Here is an 18,830-nt window from a genome sequence, read left to right as displayed (position 1 = left end):
CACGGTGACTTTGCTGATGAGGGTTTTTGGAGGGCCTCTATCCATCCTTACTTTTCATGTGCCTGGACCATCTCATGAGGACATCTGCATTCGAGGACTGAAGCAGAATGGCACAGAATTATATGATCCACAAAAGCTGTGGAAAAGGGAAATTGAGAAAAGATGCTGGTGAAAAGAAGAAAAGGCCTTTTAACTTTCACGATTACAGAATCTGCATGTTGTAAACACTCCGTAAAGTCATCTCCTTATAACTGACACTGGTACTGGCATCATTGCTTCGTAGTTCACAGTATGACATGCTTAAGTACTAAAGACCCAATTCTTCCCTTCACTTCCATCGGGGTAAAACAGGAGCAACTCACGTGAGTTGCACCAGAGGAAAATTGGTGTAAATAAAAGACAACTGATCTGCTTGATTCCTACTGCAGCTCTTTGCTCTTTTCAGGGGTAACTTTTAGCTAGTTATCATCACGCACATAATGAAGAACTTTCAATTAATAGAAGATAATAAAATTATAAGATTCAGCAACAGCAGCAGGAATATTTGACACCAAATAAAAAAATTCCTCTCTTGACACTCTTACACATTGATAACATTTGATAAAGTCATTAGCTTTACAGGCATACTCTGGCAAATGAGCCGTATAATAGCATAGTTTAAGTGTTATCCTTAAGTGGTAAACCTTCCAATTACGCTTGAAGAGAAATTACTAAATGCTGCTGATTATAGAATCCACAGTTTGGATTTGTTTGAAGTGAGAATACTCGTTTTACTTAAAATAAAAACCCAACATTGGAAAAAAACCAAGTAAAGAAACAACATACTATGAGACCCAACATTTTTATATTAAAGACTATAACTGTCTGCCTATGTAACAAATATCCCATGGCTGTGTATGTATTATAAACACATCTCATAAATACACATCCAGAGAAAGAGAGAAAAAATACAAGATAGAGTGGTATAAAAAAAGTAGCCCTCACCCTACTTCTCACCCCAACCCTCCCACTAAAAAGGAAGATCGGGGAGTAATTGCAACAGGTTCCCAGAAGAGGAAGTAATGTCTTGTGGTTAAGGCACTAGAATAGGACTCAGGAGATCTGAGTTTAAATTGCCAGTTCTACCACTAATTTCCTGTATGAGCTGCAGCAAGCCAATTTCCCTGCGCCTCAATCCCGTGTCTAAAACGTGGGTAATACTACTTCTGTTTCTCCCCTCCTGTGTCTGTTTAGGCCCTGATCCTGGGAAGGTTTATGCACGTGTTTGACTGTAAGCACATGAGGTAGTCCCAGTGACATCAGCGGAAATACTCAGACATTTAAAGTTGAGCATTTGAGTCTTTGCAGGGATGGTCTCTCGCTATGTGTATCCCTAGTGCCTAACAGAATGGGGACCTGGGCTCATCTGGCGACGATCGACCCTTGTACAGTACAAATGATAAACATTCCCACGCTGGAGTTCTATAAACAATTCCGAGACACAGACCTTTACACGGACAATTTCTCGGTGATCAACAGCCAGATAATGGGAACGCTCAGATAACCACGCAATCTCTTGGAACCTAGCCATCACATAGCTGTCACTCACAACTCTACTTTTAACGGTCATTTCCTCCCCAAGGGACCATCAAGAGGCTGGCGAAGAGACAGGAGATCTTCATACCCAACAAGGTTGGAAGTACCTGTTGCCACCTTTATTCCTCCTTTATCCTCCTGCAACACAAGGTACCATAGCTCCTTCAGCCACAAAGCCACATCAAAGCAAGCCTTTTAATGGAATGTTGGTTGCAGTATGGAGTAAAGCTATCACTTCCATCATACACACATGTGCACATGCATACACGGATATGTATACACACCTGAACACACAAACCTTGGTTTTATGAAATCAGAGTGAAATACATTCGCCTGCTCCTTAGACTGGGGGTGGGGAAACACCAGGCATTTTGGATTTGGAGTTCTATACCTTTGGGGTTTACCTACAAGACCCCCTGTTTTGCTCTTTGTAACATGCAAACATTTCTGCGCCATGACTCATTGCATGTTCCAGCAGGGGTTTGGTCTCCATTAGGAATAGCAATGGAAAGGAAAAGAGACATAGCCATAGGGGGGAGACCAGTAAACGGATGCCCCAACACCACCACCCAGCAGTAAGCTGATTGCTCGGTGACAGCACAGGGAGAAAAGAGAGCAGAGGAGTACAACGGCACTGGGCAGCGCCATCTCAGGACAAGGTTCAAGAGCATCAGCTGCAGCTGTCTATGCTTCACGTGGAAAACAAATCCCAATTGTGGCATCAGAACAGGACCCCATGGAAAGAGCTAAGTCACAAGCAGGAAGGAATATGAAGTAAGAACAGATGAACTCCTAAGAAACAAAACTTGATTTATTGCACCTGTCCTCTGTTCTTTATTAATAACCCATGAAGGAACAGAATTAAAGATATATTTTATGGAAGCAGAATGCCTTTCAAAGAAAGGGTTTTATATAGATACACCCTGCAAATCGCTGATACTCCCATAACTGATGCAACAACGGTGCTACGGGAACCCACTGGGAGCGATAATCTCTTCTTCCCTGCATTTATTAAATATACCTTCAGCAATTTCCTCTGAATCTACTCTTAATAATTCAACATCTCTCTCTATTTTGGGGAACTGTTTCCCAATATAATAACGAGTCCAGCCTCCGATACAGAAACACTCCTGGAAAGGAACCACACGTATCACTATCTAGCCTTCCATATGGTATGCCAGAAACTTCAGAGAGATTGTTCTCTGCAACACTTGTGCCATTTGGATTATTCGGTTTAGTGTTGCACAACAAGTGATCTTCCTCAATGTTTGTCCCTCTATCTAGAGCGCAGTAAAATTTGTTTCTCTTTTAATGACCAAGCCAGGACTGGAAAGCAAACATGGACCTGGTGAGTTTTTGACAGGTTAATCTGTGCTGCCTTTAAGGCACACGGAGCAGCAGATTCGCCTGGTTTGTGCACAGTGTACAGTCGCAGCCCTGGCAGGGCTAGTTTTTACCATCGGAGACGCAGGGCATCCCCACAGCTAACACATATAAGGGGGCACCATAGCAGACAATAGACATTTGATGGCTGGAGGATGGACCAGACCTCGTCCTCCTGTTCTCTATATTCGCTGGTGGAGAAAACACCTGAAACGTGATTCATCTCTGTCCCGGATGGTAAGCCTGCTCTCCTCTCTTTAATACCCTTCAGCCTGGGGACCCAGCCTGCAAATTCTTCTATGCTGGTTATGGGGAGGAATGGCACTTTTTTGTGTGGCCTATGCCACCAATGCACAGCCATCCCAGGTATGGCAGTCTCCAGAGCCCCTGCTTCCTTCATGCTTGTGCTCCCTGAGAAGGGAAATCTGCAAAGTAGCCCAGATGTCTCCCGGTAGGAGAAGAGTCCCCTTGGTCTGAAAGAAAAGCTGCACCCTCAGGAAGAGGCAGCGGACGCTGAAGACCACATTGTTCCTTTCAGACTGCCAGGGGCATGCAAGGAGCAAGGGGAAGGAGCAGGACCCTGGCACTATCAGGCCTGACGTTTCCAGCCTGCTTTTCTGAATACAGAGGATGGCCTTGCGCGTTGAGAGTGCTATAGATATATGTAAATGGTTAAGAGATAAGGTGCCAGTAGATGGTGCTCAAGAACACACCACATGGTTCTCTCACTTTGAAGGACCCTAGAAAAATTGTTTTTCTTGCATGCTACACATAGCTTCTTGGGTGCAGCTCTTTACATGGAGCCGTTACCAGTGGAAGAGAGACTCACGTGGAAGAGGGGTTGTGGGGCCAGACTTGGATGTGGTCGAGACTAGCAATGCTCTGCAGATCAGAGGGAGGAAGAGCAAAGGCGGAGTCTTAGGGCAGTGAAGGGATCACATGTTGGCCACATGGACGCGCACCAGGCCTCTCTCAGGCTTCTTGCGGCTTATCCATGAAGATATACAGGATCGTTTTGCAGCCTCTCTGAGGCCTCAGATTTGCAGAGTATGAGAGCTTCGTTACAAGAGAGGATCTGCAATGCATACTGCATGCTGTGGGAGCCAGAATACAGATCGCCTGAGTGCAGGCTCCAGACTAGCCTTGTAATACACAGTTTTGCATTAAGGGTGTATTCAATTTTTAATCCTCACATTTCCTGTTCCCCTTCCAATAGATTTATGTAGTATAAGTTATAGCATCTCATTAGCAACTTTACAAAAAAGTCAAAAATAATGGAGCAATCTAATTAACTGACAAAGATTCATCTCACGCTGATATGGGACAATACTTCTATGGGTTGTAGCTCATTAGGCTGCTGCCTCACCTGAGAGATAGCAGGGGTCTATGGTAGTGCACTAAACGGCTAGTGATAAGAAACTGCAACTCCACCGCTGAATCCCTCACTTATGGAATCTCACAAGGCTCAATTCACTCTCTGGTCCTCTTCAACATCTACCTGCAATGATGAGGTGAACTGGTCAGGCAACATGGACTCAAGGGCCAGCAATATGCAGATCACGCATAGCTCTACCTATCCTGCATCACATATGAGAACACCACTACCGCCAAGATGTCCCAGGGGCCTGGATGAGATTAGCTCATGGATGTAGAACAGGGAGCTGAACCCAAGCAAGGCAGAGGTGAGGCTGGTGGGCTGAGGAAAGCATTTTGAAGAGATTACAGTCATGGTGCAGTCTCCCTTGATTGAAGGTTCACACCCACAATTAGTCAATTCCGTCTATAGTTTAGAAGTCCTCTTGGGTTTGTCGCTCACACTAAGCTCTCACATAGCAACATCCATGCATAACACATTCTACCATCTCCAGTTGGGTAGGAGACTCCATCACAGTCTGGCAGATGATGACCTGGCCTGACTTATTCATGCCTTTATCTCCTCTCGGATGAACTACAGCAATGCAATATACCCAGGCATGAAGCCTCCACCACGCAGGAAACTCCTGCTAGAAAAGTATGCTGCAGCACCTCTCCTCAGCAACACAGGTCACTGGAAACATTAAACCCACCCTCTGCTCTGTACACTGGTTTCCCATAGGTCATGGCCCTTATCTTCAAATAATATATGGAGATATACCTATCTCATAGAGCTAGAAGGGACCCTGAAAGGTCATTGAGTCCAGCCCCCTGCCTTCCCCAAGTACTGATTTTGCCCCAGACCCTTAAGTGGCCCCATCAAGGATTGAACTCACAACCCTAGGTTTAGCAGGCCAATGCTCAAACCCCTGAGCTATCCCTGCTCCCCTTTGGGCCCAAGTGTCTAAAGAGCCTAAAGCTCTGGGATGAAGACCATGATCGACAATATCTCACCCCTGCCACGATGGAATGCTCTACAGTAAAGGTAAAACTCATCTGTGCAGGAGACTGAGCTTTCTTGGGTGGAACGAACTCGACTAGGAACTAAGAACCATCACAAACCTCACCGCTTTCCATTCTAACTCCAAGGTGTCATTCTTTGACGCTGCCTTTTCTATCATAAACACAGAGCAATGGGTGTATTTTTGAAATAAGTAAATAAACCCTACCAAAACAAGACACTCCACTGTTCACAAGGCTGAGAGAACAAACAATACATGACAGAAGTTAGTCACAATGTTTAATACACTTCTGAATGGCACTCAGATACTATGGTGATATGCACAGGGTAAGCACCTATACAGAACATAATCAAATAAAATAGAATAGCTTCTTAAGATCAATAAGTTGGAGGCCTTGGGAATTTCTATGATACTTGAGTGAAGGAATGAATATATATTAAAAGACTTCTGTTGCCCTGAAGAGAGGAACACAAGCATTTTTCTGTGTTGATAATTTAGACTCTGTTTAATCAGAGACCCAGCTGATCCCAATGATAGTGAATAGACTGTTGGTTAAATGGGACTGTTTTTATATAAATCTCACTAAAAGGTCAGGGATTGCCTTTGGGTGGTACCAAGTGGCGAAAGATTGTTCTCCTGAGTTTAGAAAGATGTAAACCTGAACGCTCAATCTTTCACTCAGAAATTGCCCCATAAAAAGTTTAAAACAGGAAGAAACAAAGAGCAAATAAGGAGGAAATGGAATGAGGATCATTTTACTTAGTATCACTGTACTGTGGTAGCACCTGGAATCCAAATCAGAGATCGGGGCCCCATTGTGCTAGCTGTTGTACAAACATAACAAAGATGACTCTGGCCCTGAAGTGCCTACAAGTACGTATGAGACAACAGATGGATACAACAAGTAGACACAGGGAACGCAAGGAAACAATGAGAGCTTATGCTCTCTGGAGGATGAATGGCAGTCACAGGACATCAGCTGCCTAACAATATAGTATTTTATTTCAAGCCTTTCTAGACTGTAGCTTTTGTTTTTGTCTTACAATCAGGATACTCTTTTATTCAGTAGCAGCCGTGGTATTTACTAGGGCTGTCAAGTGATTAAAAAAAATTAATCGCGCAATTAAAAAAATTAATTTAGATTAATCGCTCGATTAATTGCACTGTTAAACAATAATAGAATACCATTTATTTAAATATTTTTGGATGTTTTCTACATTTTCAAATATATTGATTTCAATTACAACACAGAATACAAAGTGTACAGTGCTCACTTTATTTTTATTTTTGATTACAAGTATTTGCACTGTAAGAAAACAGAAGAAATAGTATTTTTCAAGTCACCTAATACAAGTACTGTAGTGCAATCTCTATCATGAAAGGGATCGGTTCTGGGTCCGGTTCTGTTCAATATCTTCATCAGTGATTTAGATAATGGCATAGAGAGTACACTTATAAAGTTTGCGGATGGAGGACAGGATTAAAATTCAAAATGATCTGGACAAACTGAAGAAATAGTCTGAAGTAAATAGGATGAAATTCAATAAGAACAAATGCAAAGTACTCCACTTAGGACAGAACAATCAGTTGCACACAAACAAAATGGGAAATGACTGCCTAGGAAGGAGTACTGCGGAAAGGGAACTGGGGGTCATAGTGGATCACAAGCTAAATATGAGTCAACAGTGTAACACTGTTGCAAAAAAGGCAAGCATCATTCTGGGATGTATTAACAGGAATGTTGTAAGCAAGACATGAGAAGTAATTCTTCTGCTCTACTCGGCACTGATTAGGCCTCAACTGGAGTATTGTGTCCAGTTCTGGGCGCCATATTTCAGGAAAGATGTGGACAAAATGGAGAAAGTTCAGAGAAGAGCAACAAAAATGATTAAAGGTCTAGAAAACATGACCTATGAGAGAAGATTGAAAAAATTGGGTTTGTTTAGTCTGGAGAAGAGAAGACTGAGAGGGGACATAACAGTTTTCAAGTACATAAAATGTTGTTACAAGGAAGAGGGAGAAAAATTGTTCTTCTTAACCTCTGAGGATAGGACCAGAAGCAATGGGCTTAAATTGAAGCAAGGGCGGTTTAGGTTGGACATTAGGAAAAACTTCCTAACTGTCAGAGTGGTTAAGCACTGGAATAAATTGCCCAGGGAGGTTGTAGAATCTCCATCATTGGGGATTTTTAAGAGCAGGTTGGACAAACACCTGTCAGGGATGGTCTAGATAATTCTTAGTCCTGCCTTGAGTGCAGGGGATGGACTAGATGACCTCTTGAGGTCCCTTCCAGTTCTATGATTCTATGAAAGTTGAATTTACAAATGTAGAATTATGTACAAAAAAACCTCTGCATTCAAAAATAAAACAATGTAAAATTTTAGCGCCTGCAAGTCCACTCAGTCCTACTTCTTGTTCAACCAATCACTCAGACAAACAAGTTTGTTTACATTTGCAGGAGATAATGCTGCCCAAATCTTGTTTACAATGTCACCTGAAAGTGAGAACATATGAATGTTTAGCATATCTGGCATATAAATACCTTGCAATGCTGACTACAAAAGTGCCATGCAAATGTTGTTCTCATTTTCAGGTGACATTGTAAATAAGAAGTGGGCAGCATTATCTCCTGTAAATGTAAGCAAACTTGTTTGTGTTAGCAATTGGCTGAACAAGAATTAGGACTGAGTGGACTTGTAGGCTATAAAGTTTTACATTGTTTTTGTTATATAACTGCACTCAAAAACAAAACAATCTAAATTTGTAAGTTGCACTTTCAGGACAAAGAGATTGCACTACAGTACTTGTATGAGGTGAATTGAAAAATACTATTCTTTTATTATTTTTACAGTGCAAATTTTTGTAATCAAAAATAATATACACTTTGTATTCCGTGTTGTAACTGAAATCAATATATATGAAAATGTAGAAAAACATCCAAAATATTTAATAAATTTCAGTTGGTATTCTATTGTTTAACAGTGCAATTAAAACTGTGATTAATCACGATTAATTTTTTTAATTGTGATTAATTTTTTTTTTGAGTTAACTGCAATTGATCGACAACCCTAGTATTTACTAAGCAGATTCTACCACAAAGCTGTTCAGATGTAAGTGTCTGCAGGATTGGCACCTCAGCAGTAAGGAGCACTCATGCAATCCACATCCTCTTCCAGTGACAGCTCTTAGGGCAAGTTCTTTTTCCTTTCTTTCTTTTTTCCTTTATGCCACATTTCCTGGAGAAGGTCGCAGCAGCAGCATGGGGAATACGGAGGACCAGACCTCTTTTTCCTCCGCAACAGGTTCCAACAACTCCTGGGGGATTCCCCAGAATTCCCAAGCTGGCCAGGAGATATAATCTCTCCAGTGTGTCCTGGGTCAGCCTCAGGGCCTCCGCCCAGTGGGATGTGCCTGGTAGAGTTTCAAAGGAAGCCTTGCAGGGGGCATCTTTATCAGGTGCCCGAACCACCTCAACTGGCTCCTCTCAATCCAGAGGAGTAGCGGCTCTACTCCGAGGCCCTCCCGAAGAGCCGAGCTCCTCACCCTATCTTGAAGAGTAAACCCAGTCATCCTGCAGCGAAACCTCATTTCCGCCACTTGTACCCGCGATCACGTCCTTTTGGTCATTACCCAAAGTTCATGGCCATAGGTGAGGATGGGGATGTACAGCGACCTGTAAACCAAGAGCTTTGTCTGAGAACTCAGCTCCTGCTTCATCACCATGGATTGGTACAGTGCCCGCATCACTGCCGCCCCCATACCAAACTGCTGGTCAATCTCACGCTCCCACTTGCCATCATTCGTGAACAAGACCCCTAGATATTTGAACTCTTCCACTAAGGGCAGCTGTTCCTCCCTCACCTGGAGAGAACAGTCCCCTTCCTTCTGGGAGAGGACCATGACCCCCAATCTGGAGGTGCTGATTCTCATCCCAGCCGCTTCACACTCAGCTGCAAAACATGTGAGTGAGCGTCAGAGATCGCAGTCTGAAGAAGCAAGAAGGACAATGTCATCTGCAAACAGCAGAAATGCCACCTCTGAGTCCCTGTACCAGATGCACTCCACAGCTTGGCCGTGGCTTGATATCCTGTCCATAGAAATCACGAACAGGAGTGGGGACAAGACACACCCTTGGCAGAGTGCAATACCCAGCTTGAACAAACTCGACTTAATGCCAAGAATACAAACACAACTCTCACTCACAACTCTCAGCTTAGGCAAGCTATGGGATGTAAATAGACTTGACTGTGAACATAAAATTTGCTTTCTGCAAACATTCTAAGATATTTGCTCAAAATGCTCTGTTTCAGCAAACAATCCTGCCCACCAACTCATTTGCTCATATTCACCAGAAATAAACACAAAAGGTGCATGAACGCAGCCAACGTGAAATCATTTCAAACCTGGAATGGCTACCCAGAGAACCTTTTTCACTAGCATTTCATCTATCTTTATAAACACCTTTCTAGCATGCCAAGTCTGTAGCTCAAAAAAGCAATGGCAAAAAAGGAGAAATGTAATCAGTATAAAGGATAGCAATTAAGTATGTAAATAGAGTATATGCTGTTCAGTAATTTCATAAGGAAGTGGGGAGAACTCAGAGTCAACTCACTGATTAAACGATTGCTTCCTGACTAGTTTGAAAAGACTGCCTGAGAGTTACGAATCTGGCAGCTTCTGCTGGTCAGCCAGCAAGCTTTGTATTCGTGCCTTCCAGCTGGCCTATGGGGAAAAGGCCACTGCATACTATCAGCGTCATTGCAGCGTGTTACCGGGCGTGAGGAAACTCAAATAGAAAAAAGGAGAGCAACAATTTCTTTAGTCACGTAACAAAAACTGCCTCCCGCTATGGAAGAAAGCAACAACAATGAAACAAAGATACATATTTCCTTATGGCACAGGAATGTGTAAGGATTTCCCAGCCACTATGTAAAAGTCATGGAAATCTTGGATATGCTATCAAAGAACGACTGTATTTCTCCACATTTTCTCAGGTCAAACTCTGATAATGTGGGTTGTGAGTTTTTTCTTTTTACCATTCTCTACAGGACAGTAATGGGGGAAGGTGGTGGGCAAAGAGATGAGTTTTGTATCTCACTGTGAAGGTGGCGAGAACTGTGGTGAGTCTGGTAGAGGGGAATTGTACAACCATGGGCCCCCTGCCATAGCAACCCAGTGCCTTGCACTTGCGAGTGTCTCTCTCTAGGCCCAGTCAGCTCCCGTGTCTCTGATGAAGGAACTGGTGTGGTAGATCATGGTCACTCACAGATGAGAAATGGTTTGGGGCCAGTCCACTGAGGGACTTGAAGATCAGGTTCCAGACTTTAAACTGAACCAAGTATTTGACAGGGAGCTTGGGCCGTGGACAGAGTGCCTGGTTAATGCATTTTCATCACCCATATTGCTCATAAGATGACCATCTGAGGTCTGTACCCTCAGGAGCTTCTTCATGTTATTCATGTACATCCCCAAGTACTAACACATTGGGGCAGTCAAGCCTGGAGGTGACAAACACAAGCCGTACCATGGTCTGGATGGAGAGTCTGCATCCAACAGCATGGATGCAACCTCCTCACCAGCCAAAGATGATAAAAGATATTTCTGGCTATTGCTACAATTTGAGTGCCCAGAGTCTTGGATGTACCTGAGCCCCTGCACCACCTTAACAACTGCAGACAGATGCAATGAGATCATATGATCATTCTGGCCAATTCTCCAAGACGATTTCTTCCCACCACAATCGCCTCGGGCTTGCCCGGGTTTAGTTTAAGCCAGCTACTCTCCATCCAGGTGCCTCTCTCACTTAGGCATGCAGAAAGCAGGTTTCTGGGGTGTCTTTGTTTGATGGGCAGGAGGTACAAGGCCGATGCCATCTCCATACCGATTGCACTGTGTAGCGGGGTGGTCACCCGCTCCTGCCCTGAGGGGCTTAGAACAGCCCAGCAGAGGGCTGGGGCAAGCAGCTCCCAGGCTGATTGGGGAAGTAGGCACAGCTGGGAGCCACGCCCCAAACGGACCACAGCCGGCCCCTATAAAAAGGCTTTGAGCCAGGAGCACAGACTCTCTCTAGCTTTGAGAGGGAGGGACCTGGCTGCAGGGAGCTGAGAGAAGGTACCTGGAGTGGAGCAGGGCGGGGGAAGGCCTAGGGAGCTCTGGCCTGGAAACCCCCCCAGGCTGTGGCCTAGTGGAAAACCAGTTAGGTACTGGGATTCAGGGGGCAGCCCACGGGTAGGCGGAGACAGCAAGTCCAAACCCCCCTTGCCTATGATGAGTGGCTTTTGCACTGCAGTCGGCCCCAGTGAGCGGGGGCTAGACGGTGATTAGCAGTAGCCCATGACTGAGGCAAGGTGGGGATAGAGGGTTGGGGTTCCCCTGGGTGGGGAGACCCACAGAAACTGCAGGGGTACTGCCTGGGGGTAGCACCCAGAGAAAGGGTCATCCAGGGTCCGGGAGGGACATGGGGGCCAAGCGACAGTTGGACACCGGCCTGCAGAGGGCGCTCCGGAGGCTGGAGAGCTAATTCCCGAGACGACCAGCAGGAGGCGCCGCAGGGGTGAGTCCCGCCCCGTTACACACTGAAATTCCTGGAGTATCGTTAACACCCCTCTGACCTGAATACTTCTGGGGAGTAAGAGAGGAGACATGACTGTGCCTTGTTATGGAGGGAGTTTTTTTTAAATTGGATTGTTAATCTGTATGACCAGGCTTCTTTTTCACATCACAATGGGTTTTAGAGGGTTTGTTTTGTTTTTTGCTCATGTTCCAAGTTCCACAGTTTCTACCAACAATACCACGGTACCACAGACATGTTGCATGAAAAGCCAGGAGTCCCCAGGCTGACCGCTACTAGTGTAACGTGTAAAATAGACAAACATTCAATCATTTGATGGATATGTCTTCAACTGACCACCTCCACCTGATACATTTAGAATCATAGAGTCGTTAGTAATTATTCTGCTCTGATTGTGTAGAAAAGGCCCCAAAAAGGCCCCCTAATGCTATTACATCTGCTTTGTCTCTTTCAATCTGGTGTGATTAGCAGTCTCTCCTCAATGGAGATGTAGCACTGGCATGTTGCAAGTTCCACAAATATGCTCCACTTCTGCCTATTTTGATCTTGAATTACCATAACACCAAGAAGCCCTACTCTTTGACCAGGACCTCACTGTGCTCTCACTAACTAAACGACAAACCAAATTTGGCAGTAGGCACTTTGAGAACACTCTGGAGATGCTAAAGAATCAGGACTTGCCTGTTGCAGGTATGTTTTTCAATTGCTACTGCTTCATCAAGAACCCCGCACTGCCGTGGAACAAGTTAGAAATAGCAATTGTGTAAAACCTCTGGCTCTGGGATGTCATTTCAGAAGTGCCAGGAAACACAAAAGGTATGCACTGTTTTCAGAAGGAATCCTGTGTCATACTGTATTATCCCGGTGTTAGAGAAACCAGTGGAAAGTTTCCTACTTTGGCCTCTTCATCCTCGTGCTCTGGTTCTGAGAGAAGCAACGTGTGTATGCTACTCTCTTGAGGAGTTAAGGCAGATCACACCACTTCACCATATTATTCTGACAGCTCACCCACAGCATCTTCAGAGACAAAACCTCGGCTGCCTTTTTCAATGGCAAATGATATGCTCATATGGCGACATCTGGACCAACACTAAAGGGCTTTAGTGTGAAAAGTCTCAGCTGCTACTGCTAGACAATTTCCTGAGAATTGCTGCCAACATTCTCTGGGTCAGAGTTTAGGGAGAGCTGGTTGATTCTCAGTTTAAAAAGAGTTTCTGAATTCACACATAGAAACAAAAGAGGCAAATAGGAGAGCAGAGGAAATACGGAGAGCCTGCCTTTGCCAAAGGTTTCTGCTTCTGGTTGGAGCACTAACTACATGGCTGGGCAAATCCCAAATTCAACCTTAGAGAGACACACGGTGGGTGAGGTAATATCTTCTACTGGCCCAACTTCTGTTGGGGAGAGAGACCAGCTTTCAAGCTTACCCAGAGCTCTTCTTCAGGTCTGGGAAACTTAGGCCTGGTCTACACTACAGATTTAAATTGATTTAAGGCAGCTTACATCAACCTAACTCTGTCAGCGTCTACACTAAAGGCTTGTCTTCACTACGGGGGAAAAGTCGACCTAAGTTACGTTACTCCAGCTATGTGAATAACATAGGTGGAGTCAACGTAGCTGAGGTTGATTTACCCTGGTGTCTTCACTGCGCTGCATCAATAGGAGACCCTCTCTGGTCGACTTCCTTTACTCTTCTCAGAGAGCTGGAGTACCGGGGTTGACCGGAGAGCGCTCTGCCATTGATTTAGCGGGTGTTGATCTCCCCAGCCAGCCCTAAAACCAGCCCTAAAATGCAGCTCCCACCGAAGTAACTCACCCACTACACCGACTTAACTCCACCTCCGCGAGAGGCACAGCACTTAAGTAGATGTAGTTAGGTCCATGTGGTGTCAGTGTAGACAATGCGTTCCTTACATCAACTGTTGCTGTCTTTCAGAAGCCATCCCACAATCCCCCACACTGACCGTTAAATCGGTGCAAGCGCTCCTGGTGAGAACGAGCACCGCCAATACAAGGAGCGTAGTGTGGACATGCAAAAGCTGTTTAATAACTGGCTGTATGTCAACGCAATTTAGGTCAAATTAGTTTTGTAGCGTAGCCTTGTCCTCGGAGTGTAACAGCTAAATACAAGGTGGAACACATTGTTCAGCATAAGTAGTTAACACACATTTCAAGGGACCATTCAAGGTGAAGTGGCCCATTAACACCACTCCGGTCATAGGGAGGAAAGGAAGTGGGGGCGAAGCAGGGGACAGGGGATTGTTAGTGGATTATAGATTGTTGTACTAAGCCATAAATCCAGCGTCACTATTCAGTCCATGATTTTTAGTATCTAGCAAAGTTATGTTTTTTTCTTATGATTGTCAGTGGGGACGTGGTAATGGAGTGATGTCGTCATTGTTGTGAAAGAATTCTTTGAGGTGGAGTCGCTGGAAGAAGAATTCAAGAACACTAAATTCAACCTTGTGAGATAAGCTTCCTCACATTGCCCTTGCAACTCCAGGCTAGTAGAAGCTGAAGGGTAGCAGGCAGGATCCATGGGCAGGAGCCTGTCTGCGCTGTGACGTGCTAAGCACACCTATTGCACTGTATAACAAGCAAAGAATTGCAAATAAAACTCTGCCCTGGGCTTGCGAGTGCAGATGAGAGATGGCTGAGTGGAGAAATAGCTGGATTTCTCTTGCATGTTCAGCAGTGCGGGGCTTTTTCTGGCCAGCCACATTCTAGAGCAAGACTTTCTTGGGGTGACATCACAACGTTCAGTTCCGCCATGCTCAACCCCACAATAACCTGTTCAATGAACCTGAGTGGATCTCATTCAGGTGGGTTTACAGGTTTATCCTTTATCTCTCGCTCCCCTGAAAATTCACCTCAGGGAAAAGCAATGTGCATCCTGAGCTGACTCACCAGGATGTTTAGTTTAATTCAACTCATACGGGTAAATCACTAAGAGCAGCAGCTGGCTCAGGTAGCTGGTAATAAAGTTCTTCAAAGTAAACCTCTTCCCTCTTGGGATTGGTGATTATGAGCATCACTCTTCTTTCCTGTCTTGAAAACTACTTTTTCCTCTTCTTCAGTGTTCTGAGACCGCCCCGGTTGTCCATGATTTGTCATTCTTAAATTCTCCCTGGCACCGTGAGCTTGTAAACTAGCTCCCTGAATAACCCAGCATATATGGAATGTGAACCCGCTTTATTTCTATGCAGGTTCCACGTTTCCCATGTCTGCACTTTAATAATTTCTGACTCATTCACTTCTTCGCGCCTCATGAGCCAGTTTTATATGTCTAGTCCCTTCACCTAGATGTTTTCCATTATTTTTGTTGTCACAAGCTACAAATGAAGCGGCAGCAGGTTGCGCTGTGTGATCAAACCAGCAAAACGCCTCGTGGTCGGAAAGGCGAAGGAACGCTCTTTATACTTTCAAGGCTGAAGGCTCTATCCCAAACTTTTAGTAGTGGTGACTCTCCTTTCACACAGCAAGCCTCCAAGTGCAACCCCCCTTATAATTAACAATGGGGGGCATCATTTAATTTAACAGGGGCTCAGGTTGTCAGCCCTGCCAAGCATGGAACTGACAGCTGGCAACCCTCAGGTAATAACTTCATGACCCTCTCAGGGGGTCACAACCCCCAGTTTGAGAACCCCTGCTCTATAGCTATTTTTGATAAAGGCCTACTAGATAGTGTGGTACCTTCCCCCCCCCCCCCCCCCCCCAGCTCTCCTCCTTCCCAACACTTCAGCTACAAAGATCACTTCACTCTATTTGTACAAATGAAAACGCTGTCCAGCAGACATACTGTGCTGCTAGATTTCATCACGCAAAGAGGGAAACAGAATTCCATGTCACTGAGACACATGAGCATGTTTCCCCTAGAATTCTTATTGTCCAGGAGATGACAGTGATGGCTTAGTACTCCATTGGAGAGCAGCTAAAATACAGCCCACTTACAGTCACATGATCCTCTGCTATTTCATCTGTCCTACGCATGCAGAGTGTGGCGGATGCACGGCTGAAGCCAAATGCAATGTACGTAATTATAGATGGATGTCCTAATTTTTACATGGATACAATTTGGGGAGGGGGGGGGGGGAAGGGGACAATTTATTACTGAAAGCCAGAATTTCCTGTATAGTCATCAGAAACCACCATGGCATCTAACACAGAAAGTCTAATCCCCTACAGTAATTTTCAAATGTGATTAGCTAAACAGCATGTGTAAATCCCTCATTTGGATGCTTAATTAGCTGTTGGGCACTTAAATGCCAGCTTTATGTGCCTGCCTGGTGACTGGAGCGTACAAATGTGGGATTTGGATGGCCTATTAAGGAAGGCAGGTTCAAAAACTGGACTCATTAAGTCAAAGAATTAATGGGGAATAAACAACTCACAAACAGAAGCTATATTATTAACTTTGCTTTTAAGGCCAAATTCTGGGCCTATTGATGTCTATGACAAAACTGCCTTTGACTTCACAGGCCTCAGGGTTTGGTCCGTAGTTCCCAGAAAGAGATCATTATTAACCTGTGTTGAAACAGGTTCCAATCACAACACACAATGTATTAAGATACGCCAGCTCTTCTATTTGTATCTGCCAGTCTCCCTAAAACTCAGTCTGTTGACACTTCCACAGCAACCCATCTCGGTTTAACACCTTTTGTAAATACTTACTTCAGCAGGATTTTGGCATACAGTTTGTCAATACATCCCTATTTGAGTTATTTATCAGCAAAGATCCCTTGTGCTGTAGTGGTTTTCAGCAGCTTTTAGCACTCATCAACGCAAAAAAATCCGAACGATCTTAGCACGCAGTTGTGCAGCTAAATACATTTGGTAATGGGTTTTTTATTGACTCTGCCAATACACAGCAAAATATGACAGAGGATGCAGCCATTGGAGGACCTCACATGCACAGATTTCTTCAGCTGCTGAAGAGCATATCTTCCCTCTATACTTCAGAGTAAACACTAAGGGCACATCTACACTGGTGCCTGTTCACATGTCCATGAACAGGTTTGTGTCATAACCCACCTGTTGTTCACACCTAAAACCCCAGAAGCACATGGGTAAGGATGAATAAGCTAGCATGCCAGAGGGAGGCGGGTAAGTACATGCCTTAGGCTGTACCTGTGCGGGTTTGCAGTGTGGACAGAATAAGGGGCGTGCCCCCCCATTCCCACAATGCACCGAACCCTTACCTGACCTATAAAGGTCTCTGTCCCCCCATTTGTGACAGACCAATACAGCCGATGACAGATCCTGCTCCGAGAGCAGCCCCCCGGCCCGCTGACCACCTGTGGGTGCTGATTCATGTGTGGTTGGAGTACACCAGCCTCCACGGCTTCTCCCAGAGCAGCAGGAACATCCACCTGTACCAGGACATTTCACAGGGGCTGGAGCAAGTGGCCATTCAGCAGACTCCAGCCCAGTGCCAGGAAAGCATCGAGCACACGAGGCTCCAGTACCGGAGGGCAAAAGACTTGAGCTCTCCTAGAGCCACTGTTCGTCGTTCTGGCCCCTTTGACGAGGAGTTTGGCTGGGTGATGTCAAAGGCTCCCATTACACCGCTTGACGTGGCTCAATCCCTACCAATCTCATTGTCCGACAGGACGCTGAGGAGGGCCGTGGCGAGGGGTATGCCCAAGAAGACCAGGAGCGTGAGACTGTTTCAGTGCTTCTTCCACCTCCGTGTTCTTACCTTCCCCTAACAAAATGGGAGCTGCCTGGAAAGGGACATGGTGGTGGGGGGGCGTGTTCCCACTTACATTCCCTTATTTTTCTTAAGATGTGGTTGACCTCTCTTTTTCAAAATATTTCAATGACATGTTCCAGCTAGGACTTTTAGTCAATATTATCATTTCCTTGACACACACATAGACCCTCCTTCCCAAGTATGATGAACTGAAGAAGTTTTCAGTTTCAGGGCTGGGCCCCATGATTCACAGCACATGCAATTGAATGGTAAGTAACTATCTGATGCCTGATCCTACAGTTTTCTATCTGTCCCACACCCACATCCTACCCCCCTAACCGCCAGGTTCAGAAACATCCAAAGTCCCACAGAAAGTGCAGTTTGTGTTACATGCTACAGAAAATACTACTAGTTTTCAACACAGCAGAAATCGAAAACACAGATGGTAGATGAACATCTTGATGACTTAGGCCAGGTCTACACTATAGACTTATATCGGTATAACCAAATCACTCGGAGGTGTGAAAAATCCACCCGTCTCAGCGATGTAGTTACACCTACATAACTCCCGGTATAGACAGTGTGTGTCAATGGGAGAGATCCTTCTGTTGACAAAGCTACCACCTCTCGCAGAGGTGGGTAGGAGCATCTTTGCTCAAGTGTGACAGCGGCACAGCTGCACCAGTGTGGTGTTTTGCCCCTGAGGGAACGTTGGGACATTCCAGCCGCTGTGTGCAACAATGTCCCCTGGCACAGACAGATGTCATCCTCTGCCTCCCTATGTCCACATGGCAGCCCTGATTTCCCTTGCCCACTGGGAACCAGGACCAGTGTGTGTATGGGTGGGATCCAGCTGCCTTTACAAACTTTGTAAACCAGACCTGTCCTGAACCCACTTGGGACAGGAGCACTTCCCTTTACTCTCACAAACATTATGGGGTGTGCAGCATGTGATTATAGTAATGGTGTTTGCCACATTGGCATCCAGGCGGGTGCATAGGTAGCACCAACAAGATTTGAGCCTACCAAACATGCACTCCATGACTATTCTGCTTATTTATGGGGAATAAAGTCCCTTCTTCCCCTTTCAAGTACAATCCCCATTGCCTCAGCATCCTGGCATCATGAGCCTTTGCAGTGTTTGCTACATGGGTTTACATGAATCTGCCTCTGCGATCCACTAAGCCTTGCACCAGGAGGAACAGTAACCTCTTTGGTTCATGTACTCGCTTGC

The sequence above is a fragment of the Terrapene carolina genome, unplaced genomic scaffold, assembly GCF_002925995.2.
Source record: "Terrapene carolina triunguis isolate 2854851 unplaced genomic scaffold, T_m_triunguis-2.0 Scaffold189, whole genome shotgun sequence".
In the NCBI taxonomy this organism is placed as follows: Eukaryota; Metazoa; Chordata; order Testudines; family Emydidae; genus Terrapene; species Terrapene triunguis.
Note: the sequence above shows the minus strand (reverse complement) of the source record.